Source organism: Anolis carolinensis, chromosome 5 (genome assembly GCF_035594765.1).
Source record: "Anolis carolinensis isolate JA03-04 chromosome 5, rAnoCar3.1.pri, whole genome shotgun sequence".
NCBI classification, from domain to species: Eukaryota; Metazoa; Chordata; class Lepidosauria; order Squamata; family Dactyloidae; genus Anolis; species Anolis carolinensis.
The window spans coordinates 126,863,200-126,878,509 of NC_085845.1; the positions used below are offsets into that span (position 1 = coordinate 126,863,200).

Below are 15,310 nucleotides of genomic sequence, written 5' to 3' on the forward strand. Positions count from 1 at the left end.
TTCTACATAAATTTACCCAACCTTCCTTTAATGTCATCCAAGCTGGTAGTCACAACTACATCTTACACAATTTAACTATTTGTCATGTGAAAGATGTACTTTCTTTAAATTAATCGATTATCATCTTCTTCTGTGTCCTTTTGGAATACCATTTTTGGTCATGTGTTTCCACTTTTTTTACTCAACAAGTTTTATTGATTAATTGATTTTAGTATATGTGCTCGCTTTGGCAACATAAAATTAAACTAAAATTGGAATGATACAGAGAAGATTAGCATGGTCCCTGTGCAAGGATGACACGCACATTCATGGTGTTTCATATTTTTAAACACAGTGGAGAAAGGTAGACTCTGAGATGTCTTACAAGAAGCACAAGTAGATATTCTTCCATCAGTATTCTGTAACTGATTTTTTTAATGTCAGGAGTGACTTGAGAAACTGCAAGTCACTTCTGGTGTTAGAGAATTGGCCATCTGCAAGGACGTTGCCCAGGGGATGCCTGAATGTATTGACTGGTATGCAGGGACAGTAAGAAAGGATATATTTTGTGCAGGTGTAGAAAATGAAGGTATTGATAGTTGTCAGGGAGGCAGCAGTGGACCTTTAACATGCTATTTCCCAGATGCCACCAAATATTATCTGGTGGGAATTACAAGTTTTGGCCTTGGTTGTGGTCAGCCAAAACTTCCAGGAATCAATACACACACTTTTATTGGTGATGCATAAGGGGCCATCCTATAAAAATACAGTTGGCACTGAATATTGTTTTCAAACTCTTATCCTATATAGATCCTCTATTTTCTTAATGAATTAGTACATGTAAGAGACACATCTTGCTCTAACTGCGCGAAACACTTCTTTATTGGATGATGTGGTCTCTAATTCATGAAGATTATGATAAAATAGGTTCTCTAATCCTAAAAAGTTTTCATACTCAATTAATTTTTATGGTTCTGTAACTTCTGTGGATAGACGTTCTTACAAATTTGTGTTGTATATACAAATGTTACCAGTCTATACTCGGAAAATTGGACCGTGGACATTTGTTTTCACTTAGATTCTGTTTTGTAGAACTACTGCCCATAAGTTGCTTTCATACAATGTATATCCTGGATAAAGTTTCCATATGTTCATTTTCTTTGTGGCGACGGGGAGGCATGGATTATTTTTTAATTGTTACCATTTGCATTTTCTTTCCCTAATTATTTTTTTAAAACTTTGTGCTATCAGTGTCCATATTATCTTGTGCCACTTTGCTGTTGATTTTTCCTTCAGCAAAAGGCTTCCCAGGTAACCGACCTATGAGAAAAAAAACCCAATGAAGTTATTAGCATCACAATCTTCTTTCCATCACTGATCACTGTAGAAAAATAATTGCTTCCCTGTTTGGCACCTTTGCAGTTTGGCCTTGTCACTCCCAATATGGACTTGAACTCATCATTTTGATTTTGGATAAGTGTATGATGATGAAGATGGTGCTCATTTTCTGCGCAGCAGTCTAATGATTTTGTTTACTCTTTAGCAACCTCATTTTCAACCAATGACTGATCTCCTTTCCTTTGAAATTATGGCTCAGTAATGATTTTTGAAGCTCAGAGGCAGAAAATGCCCTTCGATGGGATGTTTATGTGCCATTTTAGTTCAGCTTTATGTGTTTTACAATTGAGGGTAGAGTTGTCAGTTAATGGATCTTATCAAAATGTTGTGAACAAACTGCATTTTGGAAATTGATGTATTAGGAAAGGAGCGGCAGGGAAAATAAACTGCTCTAAGCTTTTATTTATAGAAATGCATATTCAGATGACATAATCTTGGTATGATGATTCTGAACATATATTTTCCATGGATCTTGTGAACAGAAAATGTATAGGCATAGTAGCTTTGCCCCCTCATCTGGTACTTTAAAAAAAGGCAAGAAATAATTAAGATGACATCAATAGTATCTGACCCCTTCCAAACTGGCAAAAATGTCAGAAATCCTAAAAGTAATTGCTGGAAATGTGGCAAAATAGAAGGAACTTTCCATCACCTCTGGTGGACATGTGAGAAAGTTCAACAGTTTTGGAAAGAAATACATGAATTAAGTCAAAAAGCCTTAAAAATAAAAATCTCCTTAAAACCAGAGTACTTCCTGCTAGGACTAACAAATATAGACTGGCCTACAAACACAGACTTTTTATATTTATCACGACAGCGGCAATAATCATCTATACGAGAGGCTGGAGACAGGAAACCATACCTACGAAAGAAGAATGGATTGTGAAGATGTTGGACATTATGAATATGGATGAATTGTCATCCTTGATCACCAAAACCCAGGGTAAAAGTAAAAATAGGACTGACAGGATTCCGTTCAAGGACTGGATGAAAGAAAACAAACTAAAGATTCTAATTTATAATGAAGAGAGAAAACGGAATGGACTATAGCACAGCTTAAGATAAACACAATGGACAATTTCATTATTTTTCTTTATGACACCCCACTATAAAGAAGAAAGCAAGTTCTATACCCTCCCCTTTTTTTGCTTTTCTTGTTTTTTAACCTTTTTTAAAATCCTTTTTTATGTATATATGTATATATCTCTCTGTGTGTGTATAGTTTATTTCCCCTCTTTTTTCCCCTTTCCCCCTCCCTCCCTTCCTCTACCCTCTCACCCCTCACTTCCCCTCTCTCTCCCTCTCTTATCCCCTCCCCATCCCCCTGAAAATATTTTCAATAAAAAATATATTTTTTAAAAAAGACTTGGCTGCTCAAACAAGCTTTTGAGAACATCTAGTCCCTAGTTGCTCTACAATAAGACAAGGGAATGGGATAAATCAGAAACTCCTCAAAACACAGCAGACAAAGAATCAGTACAAGAAAACCACACTACAAACTAGAGCTGACAGCTGGCACAACAAAACATTGCATGGAAAGTTCCTTGACAAAATTGAAGGAAAAGCTGATAAGGAGAAGACCTGGCTATGGCTCACGAATGGAACCCTGAAGAAGGAGACAGAAGGCCTGATCTTTGCAGCCCAGGAACAAGCCATCAGAACAAATGCAATTAAGGCCAAGATTGAAAAATCAGCTGATGACCCAAAATGCAGACTGTACAAGTAAGCTGATGAAACCATTGATCATATCCTTAGCTGCTGTAAGAAAATTGCACAGACAGACTACAAACAGAGGCACAACTATGTGGCCCAAATGATCCATTGGAACTTATGCATCAAGTATCACCTCCCTGCAGTAAAGAACTGGTGTGATCACAAACCTGCAAAAGTATTGGAGAATGAGCATGCAAAGATACTGTGGGACTTCCGAATCCAGACTGACAAAGTTCTGGAACACAACACACCAGACATCACAGTTGTGGAGAAGAAAAACATTTGGATCATTAATGTTGCCATCCCAGGTGACAGTCACATTGATGAAAAACAACAAGAAAAACTCAGCCGCTATCAGGACCTCAAGATTGAACTTGAAAGACTCTGGCAGAAACCAGTACAGGTGGTCCCGGTGGTGATTGACACATTGGGTGCTGTGCCAAAAGATCTCAGCCGGTATTTGGAAACAATAGACATTGACAAAATTACAATCTGCCAACTGCAAAAGGCCACCCTGTTGGGATCTGCACGCATCATCCAAAAATACATCACACAGTCCTAGACACTTGGGAAGTGTTCGACTTGTGATTTTGTGATACGAAATCCAGCATATCTATCTTGTTTGCTGTGTTATAATAAAATAATAATAATAATAATAATAATAATAATAATAATAATAATAATTTTATTTCTTACCCACATCCCCTCATGGCTCAAGGCAGTTACAGCAAACTTAAAACACATAAACATTGCAAAAATTCTATAGACTAACATATTAAAATATATATTTTATAAAGATACATATTAAAATCTATTTCTATAGAATACACAGAATAGAGATCATGGACATGAGTTTAAAATTAATGATTAAAACTGGCTGGGTAGGCTTGCTGGAAGAGATAGGTCTTCAGATGGTTTTTAAATGATGACAGCTCATTTAGCTGTTGGATCTCTTCCGGCAGGTCATTCCACAGATGCTCTTCTTGTGCTCACAGTTGCATGGTTTTCACGACTTTGTGTCCTGGTGAGATTTGATACCTATTAACAGGGTTAATGTGTGTCTTTAAACAGAATTGCATGGTCTTTAGAAGGAGTTCCTAACATGGTAGTAGTGGTGACGATGAAAATGATTTGCTGCGAATGAACTTCACCACTTCTGGGTTCGTTTTCCCTGTGTTTTTGGATGGCATACACACACTCCAACTTGCTCATTCCGGATCTAAATCTTCGCAAATATTGTATATTTTTGCCAGCTTGGTCAGTTGCAATACAATTCTCTCTGTATTCACTTACCAAGAAGTCTTATTGATGTCAATGGGTTTTGTTCCCAAGTAAGTGTAGGTAGGATTTGCAGTCTCAGACTCACTTTGAAGCAGTTGCATTGCTTTCTTACCAGCACAAAACAATATCTAAGCATTTCTCTCTTTCAGTAGCACAGACTGTTATTCCTTTACACCCATAATAGAATTTTTCTCTTCCTTATTCTTACTTGTGAGGATTTTTATATGCACCAATACCCTCAGGCTCTTGCAGCAATACACAAGAGAGCTACTTTTCCCACCAATTTATTTCTATGAGTCTTGACAGCTTTCATTTACAAAAGTAGATGGTGTTTTCAACATTACCCGTCCTGCTCTTCTCATACCATCCGTACCTCTGGAGTCGGTTTCGGTAATTCCATTCCATTGACTGGCAGCAAAGGCATTACAAACTTCAGGCACCATATGTTGTTTTATATCAAAACCTTGTTTATCACAGAAACATCCAGAGAGACCAGCTGGAGACAACTAACCTTATAAACCAAATTGGTTTATTCCAACCAGAGTCGGTCAGTTTCTCTAGGTTTTCCTCCACCTCCTCCAGATGTGCTTTTTTGCATTCTGAACAGAAAGTCGCTCAACTTTTCATGTGGTAGATAACTGCTTTCTGAACTAGCATGAAGAGATATATCTCTGTGTGATGTTTTGGTGTCTCAGTGCGGGGTTTTTGGAGGAATTCAGTCTTGATACATTCCAAGACCTCCAGGACTTATCTATAAATTGGAACTAATGTGTGGATTGGAATTTATCCTACAGATTTCACACTTCTCTGAATTTTGCAATAAAGTTTCCTGACTCAAAACCTTTTAAAATGGGATTAATGTTAATATTTTAGCATAAAATACATTTAGAGATGTAGAAATTTCAGAGTTAGCAGTATTTGCATGCCCAAACTCACTAAAGGCTAGTTTGCATACTATCCTTAAGGAATTCAGGCAGAGTAAATATTTACAGTGACTTCTCCCATACCCTTTCTTTTTTTCCATCACTCTAAGCTACAGCCATTTTCTTCTTCCATCTCTTTCCTCTATTAGAATGCGAGATTCATTTTGAATAAGTATTTGCACAACACAAAAATTAAGTTCCTTATTCTTTCGCTGCCAGGGCCAGATGAGGAACACGTTGTTGTTCAGTTTCTGCTTTGCCAATTGTTTAAGAAAGGTGCTAGTTGTATTTAAGATACAAGTGAAGACTTATCTCTTCCAGCAGGCCTATCCAGACAGTTTTAATGGTGAATTTTAAACTCAATTGTATGCCTTGTTTTTGTTTTGTGTATTTTGATATGTGTTTCATGGAGGTAGGATTTAATATGTGTATTTTATTTATTTATTATTTCTATCGTTTCTACCCCGCCCTTCTCACCCAAGGGGACTTAGGGCGGCTTTTACAGGGTGTTTTAAAATAATTATGTGTTTGTTTATGTTTTATTAATGCTGTAACCAGCCTCGAGCAGTGTCACGACCCAGGCTGCAGAGCACCAATAACCATACACCGAGGCCAGATTCTATCTAATATCTTTATTGAAGGAATATATAAAGTTAATAAAAGCAAGTGTATGAAATAGTCCAGAAATAGACCTTTCAGGAAAGGTCAAAAATAGTCCAAAGAAACAATGTCCAATATGAAATATTAAGATCCAAAGTTGTAATCCAATAACCGAAACACTCACTTTGCCAGGCAAAGTGAGGGGAGATGACAAGGTCCTTTAGTCCATGGAACTTGAGCGAGGCTAAGGAGTAACTTGAAACAGGGCTTGATACAAGGCAGCAAGGACGAGGAGCAAGAACAAGATCCGTGGAATACTTGGCAAAATCCGGAAAACAAGGCAAGGCAGAGTCCTGGAAAACAAGGCTGAGTCCTAGGAAGCAAGGCAAGGTCCGCGGAGGTAAACAAGGCTGGAACGGGAACGTAGGCTTGGAAACAGGAACGAAGGCTTGGAAGCGGAGTAGCGCTGTCCACACACAACCTACTCCAGTTGCTGACGAATTGACTCCGCAAGATCCCTTTGTGGGCAAAGCACCTAAATAGGGTCTAGTTTTCCCGCCAAAGAGCAGTTCTCTGGAGAACCAGAAACGAAAGCTATTCTCTGAGTCCAGATGCATGACTCCTTAAAGTTTCCCATGGGAAGCAGGCTTAATCAGCTGAATGCTTAGCAGCTATCCTAGCACTCCTGCGAGACGCCTGTTGAACTCCCCTCTGTTGTTTACAAAAATCATGGCGAGAAAACGGGGGAGATTTTGGCTCGGGGCTTGTTTGACAGACTTCTGGAAGACAAATCTCTTGCAGGTGCAAAGGCTCAATTTCTGGCTGGGATAGTTCCTTTTCTGGCTGAAATGGTGGAAAACCCAAGTTTTCCTCTTCATCATTCACAACAGTACTAGGAACGGGACTACATGGCCCATGAGTCATCACACTATCCCCCTCCTCAAGCCCCCTCTCAAAATAGGGCTCTCTCCCCGAGGCGCGAGGCCGCGGCTTGGCGGGATAGGTCAGATGGAAGCGGCGGGTTAAATCGGGGGCATGGACTGTGGAAGCGTCTTCCCAAGAGCGTTCTTCGGGGCCAAAACCCACCCAGTCAATGAGATATTGCAGGCGGCGGCGGTGAAAGCGAGAATCCAAAATGTCCTGAACCTCAAATTCCTCCTCCCCATCCACTAAAACAGGAGTGGGGGCCGGCCGGTCTGCATCAGGGCGCACACCATCCGCCGGAAGGAGCAGGGAGCGATGGAACACTGGATGAATGCGCATAGAGCGCGGAAGTTGGAGTTTGAAAGTCACGGGGTTAAGTTGCGCCATCACTGGATAGGGGCCAATGAAACGGGCATCTAACTTCCGGCAAGGGCGATGGGAGGGTAAAAAGCGAGTGGACAGAAGAACCCGATCTCCTACCTTGATTTCGGGGCCCGACTGGCGATGTTTGTCCGCGTGGCGTTTATAGTCCTCCTTGGCTTGGTCTAATTGCTGGAGCAAAAGTTGTTGCACCGCTGTGAGTTCTTGCAGCCAGTCCTCTGCTGCGGGAACCTCTGAGGTTTTAATAACAGAAGGGAAGAAACGTGGATGGAAGCCGTAGTTTGCAAAGAACGGGGTTTCTTTGGTTGAAGCCTGGACACCATTGTTATAGGCAAACTCTGACAGCGGTAACAGGGAAGCCCAATTGTCCTGTTGGTAGTTTACATAGCAGCGAAGATATTGTTCCAGAGTGGCATTGGTGCGCTCTGTCTGTCCATCCGTTTGTGGATGGTGAGCCGAAGATAAACGAGAGTCTATGCCCAATAGTTTTTGTAGTGCTCTCCAGAAACGAGAGGTGAATTGGGACCCACGGTCTGTGACCAAACTCTTGGGCAACCCATGCAATCTGAAAACGTGCTGAAGGAATAAATCTGCAGTCTCTTTGGCCGTGGGAAGGCCATCGCAGGGAATGAAATGGGCTAACTTGGTAAAAAGGTCCACCACCACTAGGATCGTGGTAAATCCACAGGAAGGTGGTAAGTCAGTGATAAAATCCGCAGAGATTATTTCCCATGGGCGAGATGGAGTAGGAAGGGGATGCAGAAGCCCTGAGGGCTTCTCCCGTCTTGTCTTGGAGCGCTGACATACTGGGCAGGTATTGACATATTTTTCCACATCCTTGCGGATCTTAGGCCACCAGAAATCTCTTAGGATCAAATGCATGGTTTTAAATAGTCCGAAATGCCCTGCTGGCTTGCAGTCATGACACAGACGAAGTGCCTTTTCTCTACCCGGTTCTGGGGGAATGTAGACATGATTTCTATAGCAAAGTAACCCATCCTTAAGCGAGAAGGGAAAATGTAGTCCTTGGCGAAGTTGATCCTGAGCCCAGGCATCTGCTTGTTGACTGGCCCTGATTTCCTGAGCACAAAGGGGCCCTGGAGTTGAGGGAGTAGATTCAATTGGGGTGGATTTGGTGCTTCCCACTGTGAGCGTGGCAAAGTTCTCGGGCTGCAGCAATTGGGACTCAAAGGTCTCTTTGCGCCCTGCAGCATATTCCGGTTTTCGTGACAAAGCATCTGCCTGCTTGGTCTGGGCTGGGGTTACATAATGGATTTGGAAGTCAAAACGCTCAAAGAATAAAGCCCAGCGTTGTTGTCTCTGATTTAGTTTGCGAGCAGTTCTTAGATGTTCTAGATTCCGATGATCAGTGTGGACCTCAATGGGAAATTTGGCCCCTTCTAACCAATGTCTCCAAGTTTCAAAGGCTGCCTTTATGGCCAAAAGTTCCTTTTCCCAAATAGTGTAGTTTCTCTCTGGGGCAGTCAGTTGACGAGAGTAAAAGGCACAAGGGTGAAGATGTTCTCCCACTGGTTGCAAGAGTACCGCTCCAATTGCCACATCGGAGGCGTCCGCCTGTACAACAAAAGGGGTTTCAGGATCTGGGTGCTGAAGGATTGGCTGTGACGTGAATAATTTCTTTAGTTGTTGGAATCCTTTCTCAGCTTGCTCTGTCCAGCGGAAAGGCTGTTTCCCTCGGATGCAGCTGGTGATTGGATCAGACCAGCGGGCAAAGTCTGGAATGAACTTGCGGTAGTAGTTCGCGAACCCCAAGAAGCGTTGCACCTCTTTCTTGTTGGTTGGCGCCCGCTATTCCAATACTGCTGCTACCTTGGCCGGGTCCATGGTGAGCCCTAGTGGCGAGACACGATAACCCAGGAAATCTACCTCTTGTAGATCAAAAGCGCATTTTTCCAGCTTGGCATAAAGTCCATGATCCCGCAATCGTTGTAACACCATTCTGACGTGGTTCTCATGTTCTGATTGTGATCTAGAAAACACCAAAAAATCGTCCAGGTAGATGATCAAGAACCGGTCTAGATAATCCTGAAAGATATCGTTGACAAAATGTTGAAACGTTGCGGGAGCTCCACATAAACCGTAATTCATGACCAGGGTTTCAAATAAACCGAATTTAGTCTGGAAGGCAGTCTTCCACTCGTCCCCTTCCCTGATGCGAACTAGATTATAAGCTCCTCGAAGATCCAGTTTGGTGTAAACCTTAGCCCCTCGAAGCCGGTCTAAGAGGTCCGAGATCAAAGGCAGGGGATACCGGTTTCGCTTGGTGATATTGTTCAATGCTCTATAGTCCACCACCAAGCGTAGGTCCCCTGATTTCTTTTTCACGAACATCACCGGGGAAGCGGCTGGGGATTGAGAGGGTCTAATAAACCCCTTGCGGAGGTTTGTCTCTAAGAACTCCCTGAGAGCTTCTTGCTCTGGTTCAGTCAGGGAGTAGAGGTGTCCTCGCGGGATCGGGCCCCCTCCACCAAGTCAATGGCACAGTCATAAGGTCTATGTGGGGGTAGTCTCTCGGCTTCTTTTTCATTGAATACATCCCAAAATTCTGAGTACTTCTTGGGCAAGGTGATAATGGGTTCAGCGTCTGTGGCATGGCAGACCTTGGCTACTAGGCAATGGTTTTGGCAATATTTTGAAGCAAACTGCAGTTCTCTGTTGGACCAGGAGATGCTTGGGTCGTGGAGTGTCAGCCATGGAATTCCCAAAATCACAGGGAAATGGGGAACCTCGGTAACAAAGAAGGAAATCTCTTCCATGTGTTCCCTTATCCACATTCTGGTGGGTTCCGACCACTGGCTTACTGGACCTGTCTTGAGGGGGCGGCCATCGATGGCTTGCACCACCCGGGCATTCTTGAAGTCATGATATTGTAATCCCAGAGAGTCGGCATACTCTCTATCAATGAAATTGTTTGTGGCTCCTGAGTCTATCATGGCATGGACCATGACGGGTCCTTTTTTCACTGACCACAAGGTGACCACTAGGAGAAATAGGACCCCGGTTGGCGGCTCTTGAGTGGGGTTTTTGACCGGGCTGGCGAGCCTCTCTACGCCCGGTCGCCGGCTTCCCCCGCCGGCTGCGCGCCAGCCGCCTCAGATGTCTTCGTCTCCGTGGAGGACGCCGTCGCCAGACGAGTGGTGGGCTTCCCTTTGGCTGGACACTCTCTGGCAAAGTGGCCCCCGTTTCCGCAGTACCAACAGAGATTTAGGCGTTGGCGGCGGGCCTTCTCGGCGGCATCTAGTCTGGGTCGCACGTTGCCCAATTGCATTGGCACCTCCTCGCTTCCTCGGGGGTATGGGGCTGGTGGCGGGGGTCTCCACACAGGACGTGGCTGGACGCCGGTGGGAGCGGGAGGTTTCGCTCCAGCCCTACCGCTCTGGCCTCGAATCCATTGCTTTCTGTTGGCAAGCATGACTTCAGCTCGTAAACATTGATCAATGAGTGCTTCAAGAGAGTGTGGAGGATCCACCTTGGAGATTTCCTCCAGCATCTCGATGTTGAGACCCTCCCGAAATTGTCCTCTGAGGGCTACATCGTTCCAGCCGGTGTTATGGGCCAGCACTCGGAACTCGGCTATGTACTGGGACAAGGGTCTGTCTCCTTGGGAGAGGCGCCGGAGTTTGTGGCCGGCTGCCTCCAAATTATCCTCGATCCCCCAAGTCGCCTTAAGGTGGTCCAAGAAGTGTTGTGCTGATCTTAGATGTGGGGAGACTTGGTCGAACAGTGCCGTCGCCCAGTTGGCCGCTGGCCCGTCTAGGAGACTGTAAATCCACGCCACCTTGATGTCTTCTTGGGGAAACTCGGCAGCACGGGCCTCTAGATAAGCCTGGCATTGGCGACGGAAAACATGAACCTTAGAAGCTTCTCCGGAGAACTTGGTTGGCAACGCCATGGCCGGGAGACGGATTCCGCGCTCCTTCAAACCCCTAATTTCCCCATCCTGCGCATTGAGCTTGTCACGGATGCGGTCCACTTCGTCCTTGTCGATGGTGTAGCTGAGTGGCTGGCCACCCGGCACGGTTCCGGTAGACATTCTGGCCTAGGTTAATTGGTGCTTAGGGTGGCGGAGTCAAACTGTCACGACCCAGGCTGCAGAGCACCAATAACCATACACCGAGGCCAGATTCTATCTAATATCTTTATTGAAGGAATATATAAAGTTAATAAAAGCAAGTGTATGAAATAGTCCAGAAATAGACCTTTCAGGAAAGGTCAAAAATAGTCCAAAGAAACAATGTCCAATATGGAATATTAAGATCCAAAGTTGTAATCCAATAACCGAAACACTCACTTTGCCAGGCAAAGTGAGGGGAGATGACAAGGTCCTTTAGTCCATGGAACTTGAGCGAGGCTAAGGAGTAACTTGAAACAGGGCTTGATACAAGGCAGCAAGGACGAGGAGCAAGAACAAGATCCGTGGAATACTTGGCAAAATCCGGAAAACAAGGCAAGGCAGAGTCCTGGAAAACAAGGCTGAGTCCTAGGAAGCAAGGCAAGGTCCGCGGAGGTAAACAAGGCTGGAACGGGAACGTAGGCTTGGAAACAGGAACGAAGGCTTGGAAGCGGAGTAGCGCTGTCCACACACAACCTACTCCAGTTGCTGACGAATTGACTCCGCAAGATCCCTTTGTGGGCAAAGCACCTAAATAGGGTCTAGTTTTCCCGCCAAAGAGCAGTTCTCTGGAGAACCAGAAACGAAAGCTATTCTCTGAGTCCAGATGCATGACTCCTTAAAGTTTCCCATGGGAAGCAGGCTTAATCAGCTGAATGCTTAGCAGCTATCCTAGCACTCCTGCGAGACGCCTGTTGAACTCCCCTCTGTTGTTTACAAAAATCATGGCGAGAAAACGGGGGAGATTTTGGCTCGGGGCTTGTTTGACAGACTTCTGGAAGACAAATCTCTTGCAGGTGCAAAGGCTCAATTTCTGGCTGGGATAGTTCCTTTTCTGGCTGAAATGGTGGAAAACCCAAGTTTTCCTCTTCATCATTCACAACAGTACTAGGAACGGGACTACATGGCCCATGAGTCATCACAAGCAGTGAGGAGAGGCGGGCTAGAAATAAAACTATTATTATTATTATTATTATTATTATTATTATTATTATTATTATTATTATTACTATTGTTACTACTACTACTAATACTACTTTTTGTTGTTTATTCGTTCAGTTGCTTCCGACTCTTCATGACCTATGGAACAACCCACGCCAGATCTCCCTGTTGGCTGTTGCCACCCCCAGCTCTTTCAAGGTCAAGCCAGGCACTTCAAGGATACCATCCATTCATCTTGCCCTTGGTCGGCCACTCTTCCCTTTTCCTTCCATTTTCCCCAGCATCTTTATTTTCTCCAAGCTTTCTTGTCTTCGCATTATTTACTTATTTATTTTATATACATTTTACTTATATATATGTACATTTTTATATGATAGTAGTACTTCCTCATTCCTTTCCACACGCTGCCGACATTTTTTATGGTGTCATAAATTAGGTTAAATTAGCCTCCCTGCATAAGCAGTACCTAGAATGTTCTACTCAACAGATGCAATTGTTTTTCGAGCTGCTTAGGTTGGCAGCGAGCTAGGCTATTAATGGTTGGGAGCTCAATCCGACCCAGGCTTTGATCCCATGACCTCTTGGTCAGTAGTGATTTATTGCAGCTGGCTACTAACTAGCTGCACCACAACCAGGCCCAAAGTACTTCATTTTTGCCTCTAATAGCTTTCCCTCCAGTCAGCAGCCTGGCATTATTTCCTGGAATACTATCTCTCACATTTCCAAACATTTGGGAAGTGGTGCTGGGACTCTGGGGAAAAAGCATTATGGTACTTTGGGCATGGTAGATGCCTCTATGACAGTGGTTCTCAACCTGTGGGTTCCCGGGTGTTTTGGCCTACAACTCCCAAAAATCCCAGCCAGTTTTCCAGCTGTTAGGATTTCTGGGAACTGAAGGCCAAAACATCTGGGAATGCACAGGTTGAAAACCACTGCTTTATGAGAAGATACAAGTCTGACCTGCATAGTTTCAATGAAAACTCCTATGTGTGCTCATTATAATTAACACTACTCATATGGTAGTATGGTAGTAAGTAATGGTGTGACTGATTCTATAGGGCTAGTAAATTTTGGTATGGCAGAGTTTCAATTTGTGGAAAGTGTTGACAGACCTCCAGAGATTCGTAATAGGATATGAATCCCAGTGGGTTTTTAACAGCAATAGGGTTGCAGTTAGTTTTTGGATTTTTTCAAAAAGCATTTAATTTTAGCATTCCTCAGAATGGATAAAAAGTCCTGAAAAATAGTTTCCTTATGTACCTTTTTTCCCAAAGCACAGCGAATTTAAAACTGTGTGTATTTACATAAAAACTCTGTTGATTTGCTATGAAAAACAGCATTACATCATTATAGAACAACTCCACTGTATATGTTCATCAAGACAAAATTCCAGATAGCAAGAAATTAACATAAAATTAGGCGTGAATATTTGTATGTAATGAAGACTTTAAGACTTTTTCTGGTTTTTTTCTCTCTAACTGCTTTGTACCAGTCACAGCGAAGGAACATTTTATCAGCTTGGCTCATATATATTGACAGTTTGAGAAAACAGTTTTCTTTTCTCTTGACTTTTTCAATTGTCATTCTTTTATTTTGTTTTTTTTCCAAATGAAACCGCATGGGCCATCAACTCTCACCCTCTTTTTACCAAGCAGAACTGTAAAATCACAGCCATATCACCAGGACTCTGCTGATCGTAAGTTTTAACAGAGCCACATCTTTTCTGCTTATAGCAGGCTCTTCCTACCTGAAATCTCCATGTGAAGCATATCAACCAGGGACGTCGGTGGCTGAAATTTCTATAGCAGGTCAGTAGGGTTGGACCTGGATCAGTTTGACCGAGAGTGATTTGTAATCCTCTCTGGTCTGTTTCATATAGTCTCCCGAAAACCAAACAGGGAAGAAGAAACTGAAAAGCTAGGCAAAACAGAACTTGCTTTCCCAGCAGCACTTGCATGGGATTGGCATTGAAAAGTCTCTGAGTTCCTCTCAGAGCATGATAGGAGTTGAAGTTTTCTCTCTCTCGGTTTCTCAGCCAATAAAAGGTCTAGTTATGTCCATGCTCTGATTGACTAAGAATGGACACAACCGGCGATTACAATTCCCAGAATCCTCTCTTGTAGTTTGTCTTATTTTTAAAAATGTTATGGTAAAAACTTAAAATAATTCTAAAAAATAAGTACTGTGGATTGGTGAATTGTTCTGAAACCTGGCAGGCTTGCAGTTGTCTAAAACTGAGATAGGTTTCATGCAGATAGGCCTTAAAATGACCGAGGATTGAGCCTTTAAAGTTTCCCATTGTAGCCAATGGGCTGAATCTTTGCCGAATGAAAACGACAACGCTCCTCCTGATTTGAGTAACTTCCTGGTAAACAGAATGAGGGGTTAGCTGAAAATGGACCCTAAAAAGTCATGCCTTTTGACCGAATTACACAAGCCTACAGGTCAGTATTATGAACTGTAGTAGTTTAATGGCTATTCTGCCTTGAAAGAGCACTGGAAAGGAAAAGAAATGTGGTTGAAAGGAATAAGACTCTTCTCACTTCAAAGTAGATAATAAAAATTTTAAAGTATGGGTTTAGGAGGCAATGGAATGGCAAATTTCTCATTGTGAATTTTGGTTTATTTGTTTGTATCTGGTGTGTGTCTTATTTAGAGTTTGCTACTATGAACAACAAGATTTCTGGCAGCAAGACCTGTGGGGACCATGAAACATTGGGAAGTGCAGTATGAAATATGCACTATTGCTGCTAGATGTTTTAGTTTGTAGTTTAAAAAAAAGTTAATCTAAATCTGTGAACAGTTTAAACTTCTGCAATTGCTTGCAATATTCATTTGTAAGTGGTCCCATAAATGCCAAGGAAGTGGTATGGTGACAAAGCAATAAAATCAACATTTGTTTGGCTCCAAACATTCTATATCAACATTTTTTCACAGTTGCTATACCTCTAGACCAGACTGCTTCAACTTTTCCACTTGTGACTGCTTTCCACCTGAGAATTTTTATGCAACCCCAGGTATACGGTTATACAAAAAT

The 15,310-nt window shown here is 42.9% G+C and overlaps 1 pseudogene; it reads left to right on the top strand.

Annotated features, from left to right (window-relative positions):
* Positions 1-225: 225 nt before the first annotated feature.
* On the top strand, positions 226-326 carry LOC134299815 (U6 spliceosomal RNA; annotated as a pseudogene).
* Positions 327-15,310: the final 14,984 nt, after the last annotated feature.